Source organism: Marmota flaviventris, chromosome 5 (genome assembly GCF_047511675.1).
Source record: "Marmota flaviventris isolate mMarFla1 chromosome 5, mMarFla1.hap1, whole genome shotgun sequence".
NCBI classification, from domain to species: domain Eukaryota; kingdom Metazoa; phylum Chordata; class Mammalia; order Rodentia; family Sciuridae; genus Marmota; species Marmota flaviventris.
This window is the reverse complement of record NC_092502.1, coordinates 9,709,596-9,722,719: the sequence shown is the minus strand read 5'-3', so window position 1 is coordinate 9,722,719 and position 13,124 is coordinate 9,709,596. Positions and strand designations below refer to the sequence as shown.

Here is a 13,124-nt window from a genome sequence, read left to right as displayed (position 1 = left end):
TGTTCTAAGACCAAGAGGGTTTCAAGTTGAAATGTCTCCCTGCTTTCATTTCTTTCTTTTCATCCTTTACTTTCATTTTGAGCCCTAAGTTCTCCTGAAAGCTGGGCTGGGCTGGGGCTCAGGGGTAGCGCACATGCCTGGCATGAGCGAAGCCCTGGGTCCCCCCCAGCACTCAGAGGTTTTTTGAAGTCAGGCAGTTCACACTTTGCATTTCAGCCCTTTAGCTAACTCCATGGAATTCATGAAACACTGAGCATCTGAAGCTGAGGGCCAGGTGTGCCCTGGTGTTTTGTAGATAAGGACTCTGAGCCCAGGCAGAGGATTGACTTGCCTGGTTAGTGCAGCTGGTTCAGGCGGCCTGGGGAGCAGGATCCGGGTTTTGATTTCCCCTTTGCAGTGCTTTTCACTGACACCCTGCCTGCCCAGGGGCCAACTCTGGGTCTGTAGTGGAGAGGGAAGAATCCTGCCGTGCTGAAGACACGCTGTCTCCCATCAGAAGGGTTTTCACAACACCACAGTGAGTAGTTGTCTGTTTTGGGAACAGGGTCTTGTTATGTTGTCCTGGCGGGGCTCAAGCCATCGCCCTGCCTCAGCATGCACCACCGTGGTCAGCTTTGCAGGGTTTTCTTGCAGGTTTTTTCCAAACTGAGTGTCACGATGGCTGTGGTGTAATGGTACTTCCCTTGAGTGTGGCATTTGCCTGTCTTGAGCTTAGCACGGGGCGCTCACTGATGTGGAGCCTACCAGGGCCCAGTGCCCAGGACCTGAGCTGTAACAGGCCTTGCAGCAGTGAGGGGGCAGCTCTGGGGCCCCTCTCGTTGGTGACGATGGTTTGGCACATTTTTGGTTCAGTGGCACAACTGAGAGCAGAGTTTACAACCCTGTCTGCTGTCACTTTTTATTGATCTATTACACTCTTCTCACTGCTCTAATTGGCTGTTGGGAAGTGAACTGGATGATGTTGCTCGTTCATTTTCTCTTGGTGGCTAGCCGAGGAAGATGAGCGTGTTGCCTGCTCTGATAACAGTGGGCAACAGGCCTGGTCCATCAGTGAGGTTTTGCTGTGGACCCAGCAAACTCTCCGGACCCTGTGGAGGCCCCGTGGGTGCCGCAGAAAGCAGGAGCCCACCACTGCCTGGAAGAAGAAAAGGGTTCCCTTCCCAGCCAGACTGGATCACAGACCTCGCAGAAAGATTGACTGCAAGCTCCTCGAGGCCAGGACTAGCCATCACCCAGCCTCATTGCTGCTGTTGAAATGAGGGCACGATGGCTTCCACTGGGTTTTTGAGGGGAAACTTGATAAGTTCCCTTCGCCCAAGAAGTCACTTTACCCTTGAGCCTCAGTTTCCTCGTTTATGAAATTTTTTTTTTCAATGCAGGGATTTGAGCCGGGGCCTCGTGCATGTTCTACTATTGAACTACACCCCAGTCCATGAAATTCTTGATAAGATTAAATGCTATTGACATGCAAACTCAGGCTATGCCCTCTTTCACCTCACTCCCAATATTGGAACTACCTTGTCAGGACCTGACCTGGCGCAGAGTTTGAGTTGATGGCTATGAATCCCTTGCTGTAGTGCTTGCCAAGACCCAGCTGGGGAAGAGCTTCATTAGCCTTTTGAGAGACATGGAAAATGCCCCTCTCCCCGCAAACCTAGGCGAGTGTGCATGGCCTCGGGGACTGTCATAAGGCTAGGAGTCCCAGGCTTGCAATTTAACTCCATTGCTTGCTATTTATGTCACTTTGGGCACATAGTTTGCTTTCTGGTCCTCAGTGTTTACCAGATGAAGTATGTGAAGATGATTTGTAAATTAAGTGTATTTTCCAAAGAAATGACCCAAACCCTCAAGGTTCTTTGCTATTTTTCTTTTAAGAGGACCCAGAGGGACAGCCAACTGATTTTTTTCTTCCTATTTTGGCTTCTCTTTGATTAATCATTTGTACTTAGAGAAAAAGAAAAAAGGCACCTGTACCAGGACCCAGGCCTGGGCTGAGTGAGAGAGAGCACAGTGGACCACACCCTTCCTGCCTCTGGGTGCTGCCAGCTCTTAACACCAGGACAAGGTGCTGCTGGCACATGTGGGAAGATGGAGTCTGAGGACCGATTGGTTTCTTAGAGTGTTTTGTTGTTTGGAGAGCTGGGGTGGAACCTGGGGCCACGTACATGCTAGGCAAGCACTCTACTGCTGACTTTTACCCCAGCCCTTTTTTTTATTTTGTTGAGACGAGGTCCTGCTAAGTTGTCCAGGCTGGCTATGAATGTGTGATCCTCCTGCCTCAGCCTCCTACTGCGTCTGGCATTTATCCAGTTTTTTAGCAATAGAAGGTGTTTGGCCATACAAGGCAAATTAGAAATGAGATAGTAAATTGTTGCTCAGACTAATGGAGCGTTCAGCCTTGGATCTCATCTTCTAAAAATTTAAAAAGAGTCAACTGCTCCTTTATTTAGTGAAATCTTAATTATATTTAAAGATATGTATCTAGGCATTTTAGAATTGTTTCCTCATCCCATCCCCCAGTGCCAGAGCTGTCTTCTGCTGGGGGAATTCATGTATTTGAAGTGGAGATGTGGCCCTGAGCAGAAGCTTATTCATTGCCTTCCCCTGCCCATTTGTCAAGTTTTCTAGTTGAGTGGCTGTGATTGTAGAAAATTCCTAATTGTCAAAGGAAACACAAGGTAGAATAGCAGTGTGAAGGACGTTGGTGGCAGCAGCTAAGGCAGCATGTTTACAGTCATGCTTCTGCACCCAGCTGAAGGAATCTCAAATGTTCTGAAGTATACATCTAGAGAAGAAATCAAAAAGAACAAAACTAATTTTGCCTCTGGGTGGTAATTATAAATGATTTTAATTTCCCTTTTCCTTTTCAGCATATTCTCAAATGAAAATGTTACAGTTAAATAAAAAGAAACAATGAAAGTTACTGTAATAACAAAAGAGAATATTATATTAAGGGGAAAGACCCGGGACTTTAAACTTCTGTATGCAGAGAAAAAGCTTGGTATGAAATAGTCCAAAATGTTGGATGTAATTATTTATTTTTTGATTTTTGTGTGTTTTCCACAAGCGCACGTGTTTTTTCACAGGAGGAGGAGGAGTGTTTTTTAGGGGACCGTCGGGAGAACATCTAGTTCGCAGCCTTCCCGCAACTGAGCTCTGGAGATCTGAGGACATGCAGTCAGACACTGAGGGGTTCTGAATATGGAACCGGGGAGGGGGTGGCTGGGTCGCTGCTGCCTGCCGCATAGGTGCTCGCAGCGACAGACAGCCTGGGGCGATGAAAGGGAGCCTTAACTGGGACCCAACCGTGTGGGAGAGGGGAGGCCGGGTCTCACGGGCTAGAGAAAGCCCCACTGTCCTTCCCCCGCCAAGGGCGAGAGCCAGTTCTTCATTCAGGCTGCGTTGTCGCTGCTTCTGTTGCAGCCGGTCCCAGCCCAGCCAGGGCCCCGGGAGACTGTCTAGAGCGCCGTCGCTGCACGTGCGGTTCTCGTTGGCGCTCGCGAGCTGCCAGCCCGACACAGAATGCGCAGACAGCCTGTCCTGCTAGGCGGCCCGGGAGGAAGCAGGACTTCGCAAGCTAAGCCGGGCTGGTTCTCCAAGCCCCGAATGCTGTCCACAACACTCAGGAGGGGTCTGCAGCCTCTGTTGTGTGGGTCACCTGCTTAAACTAGGGGGAGCAGCAGAGACTGGGTCCCTGGCCTCGCGGAAAAGAGAACACAATAATGATCAGGGGCCAGCGTCGGGGTTGGGTGTGGTTCAGAGCAGCTGGCGTGGTCACCTGGAGGTGGGGCTGGTGCCAGCCAACCGCACCGCACCGCACCGGTGCTTCTCAAAAGCCCTAGATTGCCGCGGGGCAGGGCTGGGATGTGTGGTCCCAGGGAGTTTGACCAATGGCAGGGATAGTGTTTGGCCTTTACGCGGAGCTGGCTGGCCCCCCGCAGCGCGGCATCTTAGAGAAATACAGGTTGCTAGGCAGGAGGGGGGGATTTGCACAGAATGACCTTTAAGAGTAAACCTGCAGGACCAGGAAGCCTGGCAAGGGTGCGGCTGATGTGCTGGACACCGACCAGGGAGGAAGTTGCAGAGTCCAGGAGAGGCAAGTGTCCTCAGCTGTGTCCTGAACAGAAGTATCTATCTTGGGGCCACATTTATTAGCACATACAGATAAACTTCAATGACCTTCTGGATGTGGGGTGGGGGGCTAAGGGACAGGGAGACATGAAAAAATTACACCCAGGCTCCCTGAAGGGTAGACGTGGAGTCCAGGTGTGACAACACCCACACCAGAAGATACCAGTGGGCAGCTGTTCTGAGGGCCTGGAGGTTAAGAAGGACCTGGCTGGAGAGGGGAGTGGGGGACACCAAGACAGCTGAAGCTGTGTGTGGATAAGGAGACCAGTGGGGAACACTCACTCCTAAGAGGTGGGCAGAGGAAGAGGAGGAGTTTGAGGGACAGTCACCTTAACAACCATGGCTTGGGTAGCTGTGGGCACTGCCCTCACCTCCCGCTACCAAGTGCCTATTTACATTATCCTATGAGGTAAGTAGGACACACTCCTTTTTTATAGTTAGAAAAGCGGGTTAACAATACATCAAGTTCCCTCTTGTTCCAAAGGTTTTGCTGCCCTTTCACCAGGTATTTTAGTTCCCTTTTCATGACTGCAGCAAGATACCTGAGGCAGTCTACTTTATAAAGAAAAGATAATCATTTTGGCTCACAATTGTGGAGATGCAAGAGGTAGGACCTGCATCTGATGCTAAACACCAGAGAATAATCTCCCCCATTTTGTACTGTTTTTGTTTTTGTGGTACTGGGTGTTGAACCCAGGGGTACTCTACCACTGAATTGCATCCTCAGCCCTTCTTATTGTTTTGAGACAGGGTCTCACTAAATTGCTGAGGTCAACCTCATAGTTCAGATCCTCCTGCCTCAGCCTCCTGAGTGACTGGTATTACAGGTTTGTGCCATAGTACCTACTTCCATCTGTTTATCAATGGATTAATCCACAGGTGAGCAATGTCCTCATGATCCTATCACTTCCCCAAAGCCCCACCTCTGAAACTTGCTGCACTGGGGACCAAGCCTTTATGAGCCTTCGGGGATGTTTTCAGATCCAGATATAACACATGCATACTTGTGTTTTTTCAGGGGAGCAAGTCTTTGGCTTTCCTCAGGCCCATAGAAAAGTTCAGAGCCTTTTTTTAAAAAAAATCTTTTTTGTTGTAGGTAGATACAATACCTTTTTGTTTTATTTTTATGTGGTGCTGAGGATTGAACTAGTGCTTCACAGATGGCATGCTTAGGCGAGCGCTCTTTCCTTTGAGCCACAACCCCAGCCCCAGGGCCTCTTAATAACAACAGTAGCTAACGATCTAGTGCTTACCTGGTGCCCAGCCCCTGGCATGTGATGCCATTAGCATTGCCAGACATCAGTGGGGTTGGGGTGGGACAAGGAAGGGCACTGTGCACCTCTGCTTTCTGCTAGTCCCAACTCCCCTGTCCTCTACCAGGGAGAAGAGGAGAAAACCACCCACTGGGTGCCCCCGCCCATGGCCTTTACAGGAGCCTGACCCTCTCATCACTCCCTCTGTTAGGAGGAGGGGACAGCTGTCCCTACTTTGTTCTAATCCCCCTGATCCCCTGTAGTTTCCTTCACTATCTCCCAGTTTTCCCAGGGGAGGCTTCCCCTCTTGCCTCTTTTGGGACGAGGTTATTAGGTGGGTGGACAAGTGTCCCCTCACATGGGACTGACTGTTGGTTGTAGCCCGGGCACCAAGCTCCTGGAGCCAGAGCCTGGCTTTGATCTGCATGACAGGATGTGCTCTCTTGGGGTCTGTATGGCAAGGCGGGCTGCCCCACAGGAGTCTTGGGGTCCTTTGGGAAGTGACACAGTGAGACTGCAGGTGCTGCCTCTCAGCACAGGACAGAACCTGCTGCTGGCACTCAAGTCTGCTGATCGCTTTATGGCTCACTGTTGTAACTCTGGAATGTTCTAAAACATTCATTTCCCACGACTCATCTCAAAGCCTGGGCTTTGGGAAAACGAGATGAAAACTAAAATTAAAAAACAGGTGGTAATAGTCCTGGGTCTTCCTGTATCCTGAGGGACACTTATGATTTTGTGAATTTGCAGGTTAAAAAAAAAAACAACAAAAAAAAAACAAACGACTGGTCGCATCGACCCCTAACTTTTTCCTACTTCTTTCCTTTAGCAACCTCTCAGGACTTGCCTCCTGCCCTTGGGAGTCCAGCCGCACAGCCTTGGGCTCTGTCCTGTGCTGCCCATTGCAGTTCAATAAGCTGTTATCAGGCTGCAGGTCTTGGTTCCTGCTGCTTATCACCATCCCTCCACTTTCTCTTTTTATCACCCTACTTCTGGCCTCACCACAGAATGTCTTATTGTTTGTACCTGTCCTCTGGGAGTCTTTCCTATAACAAACACTGGATTGTTCCCCTGCCTGGCTTCCTGGTTTGCTATCAGTTATAGCTGCTGATACTGACTGTGAGCGTCAGCCCAGCTCACGAAAACAGAGCAAAGCTCAAAAACCCCAAACCAGACACGATTTGGCATTGGACAAGTTTTTTGGTCAGCGAAAGAGCCTAAACGGTTTTGGAAGATGACAGGACGTTAAGTGGCCTTCTGACTTCTGGCCATGCTGTCCCTTGGCTGCTTCTCTTTGAGAAGCTCCCAGTCACATTCCTCCCTGGAAAGTGGAGGACGGGGCATCTCTTATGCCCCAAGCAGTGATTTAATCTTCAAAATCAACCTGTGATGCAAGCTAGATCAGAATTAAGGATCAGGCAGACTTGCAACTTACTCAAGCTAGCAGGGAAGTGGCACTGAAATACACGTGTCCCACTTCTAAGGCACCAAGCGCCCTTCTTATGAACTCTGTCATGTGGTCAGGTTCCATGTCAGTCTCCCTCACTGGGTTCTCAGTTCCTTTAGTGCAAGGACTATGTCTTCATTAGGGACCTATGTACACATTAGGGACCGCACACCTCTAATCCCAGCAATGCAGGAGGCTGAGGCAGGAGGATTGCAAATCTGAGGGCAGCCTGGGCATTTAGTAAGACCCTATCTGAAAATTTAAAAAATTTAAAAAAAAAAAAAAGAACTCCACGGTTCAATCCCCAATACCCCTTCCTCCCCTGCCAAACAAGCAAGCAGCAGACATGGTGGAACCAGATTCTATGAAAGAGAGGGATCTTGAGCCACCAAGGGAACAGGATTTGGATCTTTATCTTTACACCACAGCCTGCTTCTATCCCATGGCAGGCTTGGTGCTGGGGGATGAGGTGGGGTGTTGAGAAATTCTTAATAAGTGATACACTAGGGAAGGGTCCTTGGGACTGAATCTGGTGCTTTCTGGGAAAAGAAACCGAGGCTTGTCAGGCATGGTGGCACATGTCTGCTATCCCAGCACCTCGGGAGCTTCAGGCAGGAGGATCACAACATAGCAAGACACTATCTCAAAAAATAAAAAGGCCAGGGGGTTGGGGTGTGGCTCAGTGGTAGAGTGCTGGCATGCAGGAGGCACTGGGTTTGATCCCCAGCACCACATAAATGTAAAGATATTGTTTCCACCTAAAACTAAAAAATAAATATTAAAAAAAATTTTAAAAAGGGCCAGGATATAGCTCAGTGATAAAATGCCCCAGTATCAAAAAAAAAAAAAAAAAAAAAAGCCCCAGAATCCGAGGCTCAGACCTGTCACATAAAGAACACTGTTCTACTGAGTGATCAGAAGAAGAATTTTTTCTTCTTCCTCCAAAGAACATTTTTTGGGTGAGATGAATGAGGGATGGGTGCCAATGGGCGACAGTCAATGAGTCTCTTTTACGTTCACCCTCAGCAATAGTCCCTTCTTCTCAGGAAGAAGCTCCGTGTTTAGTGTCAGAGGGATACAGCTTTTCCTGGAGATCTTCCAGCTTCGAGTTAATTAATCTCACTTCTGAAGCTGTGAAATCTGAACATATCACACAGGTCCAGAGGGGTCTGGAAAGAAAACAGGCCCAGAGAGGTGACACTCACTTGAAAAGCTTGTCTAGAACCAGCAGGCAGGCCCAGGCGGCTTTAATTAGGACTTAGACACTGCGGACTCAGCCATAGGAAAGTGAGGACCTGTGGCAACTTTTTTTTTTTTTTTAAGATTTAATTTTTTTTTGCAAGGCCTGAGTTTTAGACTTCCCTTAACTGCTTCCCCTGCGGCTCTGAAGCTCCCAGCTGTACTGCATGCCCAGCAACTGTTTCAAGATGTAGGGTCTTTAAAGATGTAGGGTCACTGATAAAGCTAGAAGGATCTTCAAGAACATCTAGTTCTAGTCCAGATTCCTCATGGAGAAGAGGGCATCTTACAGTGACAGAGCTCAAATCAGGTCATGGCTCCAAGAGCAGTCTTCCAAACTCATCAAGGTTTATTTTATTTTTGAGAGCCGGTCTTGTTATGTTGCCTAGGCTGGCCTTGAATCCCCAGGCTCAAGCAATCCACCTGTCTCAGTCTCCCACACATCAAGGTTTAAAGTGAATGAAATTTTCCATATCCAGAGAATATCTGGAAAGATTCCCAGAGGGTGGTAACTGGGAAGGGAAAATGAGTGGCAAGAAACATTGGGAGGAGGGAGACTTAATATCCACTTAATATGTTTTAGAATTTTGTACCATAAATGTGTTACCTAATCAAAAAATAAATATATTTTTAAAGAACTCGATGACACCCTAAGTCTCCACTGCTCTGTTTTCCCCATTATCTCATAATGGTGTAAGGCATGGCTTTCTGACTCAGGTTACTCCAGTGTGTAAATGATTCCCCAGGAGCAAGGTGGAAGTGGCAACGCCAGTTGGTTACACTTTGTGGCTAGAACAAGAGGAGCCTCCTGAACCTCAAGCCAATGTTGTCCCAGAGTCCCAAGTTCCTGCCAACTTTAACTGTGGTAGAATCTGATTGGATAAAACCCAGAGAAACACAAATCAATTAGGAGCCGTGATTTCATTCACTTCAGAGCAAGCAACAGTCATTAACAAACCTTGATGGAAAGGTCTCCTTGAGCTCTGTCCTTTCCATGGCAACCAAGGTGCAAAGGCAGTGTCTACAGGGGAGTGTTGCAAGGGAAGAGTGAGCCATCTGCTGAAGCTTTTCCAGCTGTAGTAACAGGAGAGAGGACAGTCAGTGATGTAGTCCATAAAGAGAGATTTTTTTTCAGAACTGGGAATTGAACCCAAGGCTTCACACTTGCTAAGCAAGTGCTTTATGACTGAGCTAAATCTCCAGCCCTCCATGGAGGTTTAATGCAAGAATCATGTGAACAAGTCAGAGAACCTGGCTCAAACTTCCCAAACTAGTTCTTCAATTCAGGTTTTGATTTTAAACTTCAGTTGCTGTGGAAAATTGGAATGTGTATTGTTTGTACAGTTGTGTATGGTTCTCTCTTATTAAAGTGCACTCAGTCAAGCTGATCCCTGGGTCTGGGGATACTTGCTCAATAAATGTGAGTTGAATCCGTGAATCAATGAACGAACTGAAGGCAAGGTCAGTCTTTGGGAGAATGGGGAGGCCACTCATAAAACGTCGATGTTCCCTTAACCCTTCAAGTTTCGGACAACTAAAACTGTAAAATGCGCGAACAGACACTTCAGGCCCCGCTGCGTAGTTTTGCAATCGGATAAAACGCTGGGTAGGAAAGCTTCTGAAAAAGGCACATCCTCTAAGAACGTGAGAGCGTGACTCACACCGGCGACGACCCACGCCCACGCTGCAGCTACAAGTACCAGCCCCCGCTACACCCGCTCTTCCTGGTTTTCCCCGGCAACCCGCCCCTCCGGCATCACGTGACAGGGGTGCCCGGCCGGGCCGCGTCCCTGATTGGCCGAGCTTCAGAACGCCTTGCGATTGGCCCGAGGCCGGCGGGCCTCCGCCTCCCTCCTCCTCCTCGCCGCGGCCCACGTGAGGGGGGCGAGTCACGCGATTTCCGGGAACCCGTCAGGAAGGACATAAACAAAACAAACCCGAGGCAGCATGGAGAGGGGCCGCGGCCCCTGCAGTGGAACCGGACTCAGCCCCTGAGCGGCCCCCTCACTTACAGGTAAGTGCCGCTGCCCGCCGTCCGGGGCTCGTAGGGCTCTGGGCTGGGGGACCGGCCGGGGGGCGGAGGAGGGCCGCTGGCCTAGGAGGCAGTAGCGCCGGGGCTCTGGGCCGGGCCGGCGCGGGGCGGGGACCGGGGCTCGGGCTGAGGGCGCGCGGAGCGCGGGCGGCCGCCTGCTGGTCACGGGGGCTCAGCTCCCCTCCCCCACTCTGGCCCGGGACGGTTACATAAAAGCGCGGGGCAGCGGTGGATGGGACCCGCGGGCGGGCGGCAGGCTAGGCCAGGGGTGGGCAACGCCGGGGGTCCGCCGGGTCCTTCTCCGCTGTCTCGGAGCCCCGGGCCACGGCTGCCGGCAACCGGCCTGTCAGAGCAGCGAGCGGGTGGGAGGGGCTGGGAGGGGAGGGAGGCGACGCTGGCGGGGGAGGAGGAGAGGGGCGTGTGGGGAAGGGCCGGGCCGCGGAGGTTGGAGCCCAGCTGGCAGGAGACGAGGAGGCGCGGGCTGGGGTGGGGGGTCCTGGCAGGGGTGTTTCGGGGGTGGCCGCACCCCCTTCCGTCCCCGCCCCAGAGGCGACAGGAGAGCTGGGCCTCCCTCTCGGGATTTGTTTATATGTCTTCTCAAAGCAGCTTGTAGCGGCTCGGAGGCGGAGCTCTCAGAGCTGAATGGCATCCGGTGTTGCCCAATGGGGAAGGCGGGAGGGGGACTCCGTACCAATAGGTACAGGGGAGGCGGTGCCACGGGCCCCCCAATTGGTTAGGCTGTGCAGGGGGTGGGCCGGGTGGGGCGGCCATGTTAGATGGGAGGGGACCTGTGGTGGTGGGTCACTGAAGGGGAGGAGACGGGGCAAAGGGCGAGCGAGCCGGGCCGGGGGCGTCTCGAGTGTCCGGAGGCGAGTCCGCTGGGTCCAGGAAGTAGCTCAGGGGGACCTGGCCCCAGCCTAGCGCTCTCCTCCCACGAGCGGAGGAGGCAGGGAAGTACCGAAGGCAGCCAAGCCTCCCCTGGGGGTGGTTCCTGGGACTCGATGGAGCTCAGCCTCTGGATTCTCAGTCCCGCTCGGCCCTGCGCTTCCTGACAAACCCGGCCGCCAAACCCTGTAGTCGCCCTCCTTTAACCCAAGAAAGCAGACTGTCTACTGTCTGTGAGCGGGCTTGAGCCTTAAGACTACCTTAAGGAGGTACTTGGATAGCTAGCGGTCTGAATTTCTGCACCAGGCCTCAGATGGCAGCGAGGGGGAAGTTCTGCTTTTCTGGGTTTTACCGAGAGAAAACCGGGACTGGAAAAGCCAAGGAAGTTGAGGACTGGGTGGGGTTTCTGTTTTTTTCCGCCAGGATGCCTTCTAAAGATCAGGTCCAGTGGTTGTCCTAGGCCTGGTACTAATTTGCCCCTCTTGCTCACATAAATTGGTAGTTCACGTAAATGAACTTCATGAGAAAATTGAGCCTTGAGAATATGATTTAGGTTCAGTAGTTCCTTAGGACTTTCTTTTGCTAATACTCTGCAAGTAAAAAAGAGGATCAAAGTCTGATTGTTCTTTTTTTTTTAAAAAAAAAAAAAAAAAAGCAGGAAACGACTGATATGTAAATTTTGTGATCTTTGGTAAACTGATTGTCACTTGATTGTACTCTAAAATATATTTTTTCCCGGTTTCTTTTAATTCAGAACAGCTAAGAGATTCACAAGGGCAGGGAAATGGTATGCAACTAGAAAATCACTCATTTAATTGCACCGTGATTACTTCAGCATCCTGTTGGCCTTGCTAAGTGCTTAATATAAACTTAACGTTAACATAATAATTTTCAACCTGTGACTACATCGGTATTGTCAAGGGTACCAGGCTATTGATGCATCTTTGGTTAAGCACTTAGGGGTAGAAACATGCCTTAGATATATCATGCAGGGTCTTTTTGATTGTATTTATTTAGAAATTTGCATTCTCTCCTTTATCAACTGGAGAAAAGTAATTGGTAAATAAATGATTTAAAGGGTTTTTTTTTGGTATTAGTTTTGTATGATATTGATTCAGTTATGATAATGATATGTAAAGAACTGGTGATATAGCTCTGGTAGAGTGCTTGAGTAGCATGCACAAGGCCTTGGGTTTCATCCTCCACAACACATACACGCACCCACACACAGTAAAAATATTATCCCAGATAATTTGGTAAACTTTTTACTTAAGCATAACTTACAGTTAATAAAAATATTAGGGTATTAGGGCATGTTAAAGCTGGGCATGTGGCACATACTTGTATTACCAGCTACTCGGAGGCTGAGGAAGGAGAATTCCCAGTTGTAGGCCAGCCTGGGCAAATAGGCTAGACATTGTTTCAAAGTAAAATAAAAGGGCAGATACAACCATAAAAAAAAGTTAATACATATTAGTTCTTATTAATAATGTGTTGTTTTCTAAACCCTAGCCCTTTACAATGTCAGTTATAAGAGTATAGCTAAAATTAAAACCAAATAAAAACTGTTTGATACCTAGAATACTTAAGGCAGGTTTTATTGTTGAATTGGTTGATAAAATCAATTAGTGTTGCTTATTTAATATTCTCATTCTAAGAACAGCAAATACATCTAACACCTTTCTTGGATGGGATTATTTTATATGACCCATATAGTAGCTTTGAATTTTTTATTTTTAGGTATTTATTCATTTAGAGAGGATTTCTCTATGTTGCCCAGGCTACGTTTTCAGTGATTGGGTTCAAGCAGTCCTTCAGCTCTGGGACTGTAGGTCCATTCCACCCATCTGAGCTCTGGGATTTTTCTGTGCTTGTCTAGTAATCTCAGAAAAGGCTAAATAAATACATCAGGAATAGATTTTGAATGCTTTATTTACTATCATTCTGTCGTGAAAGGTGCAAATAAATTTTTACAAAGACACTGATCTGCTTAGTTTATTGGCTGGATGTGTGTGGGTTCTAGAGTGCCAGAGTAAGGAGTAAAGGAGTAACTAATATGGTTGCTGGTGATGGGTAAATAAATTGGTGACAGTGGAGGCACAGGGAATTTACATGTTGACTTCAGTGTAGTAACAGT

General features: G+C 49.1%; 1 long non-coding RNA gene across 1 annotated transcript; it reads right to left on the bottom strand.

Annotated features, from left to right (window-relative positions):
• Window positions 1–7,718: 7,718 nt before the first annotated feature.
• LOC114095389 (uncharacterized) lies at window positions 7,719–10,201 on the bottom strand. Its single transcript, XR_003583245.3, has 3 exons — window positions 10,083–10,201; window positions 9,029–9,144; window positions 7,719–8,000 (listed from the first exon to the last, which is right to left on the bottom strand). It is a non-coding gene; the product is annotated as an uncharacterized lncRNA (long non-coding RNA).
• Between the last annotated feature and the right edge of the window lie 2,923 nt (window positions 10,202–13,124).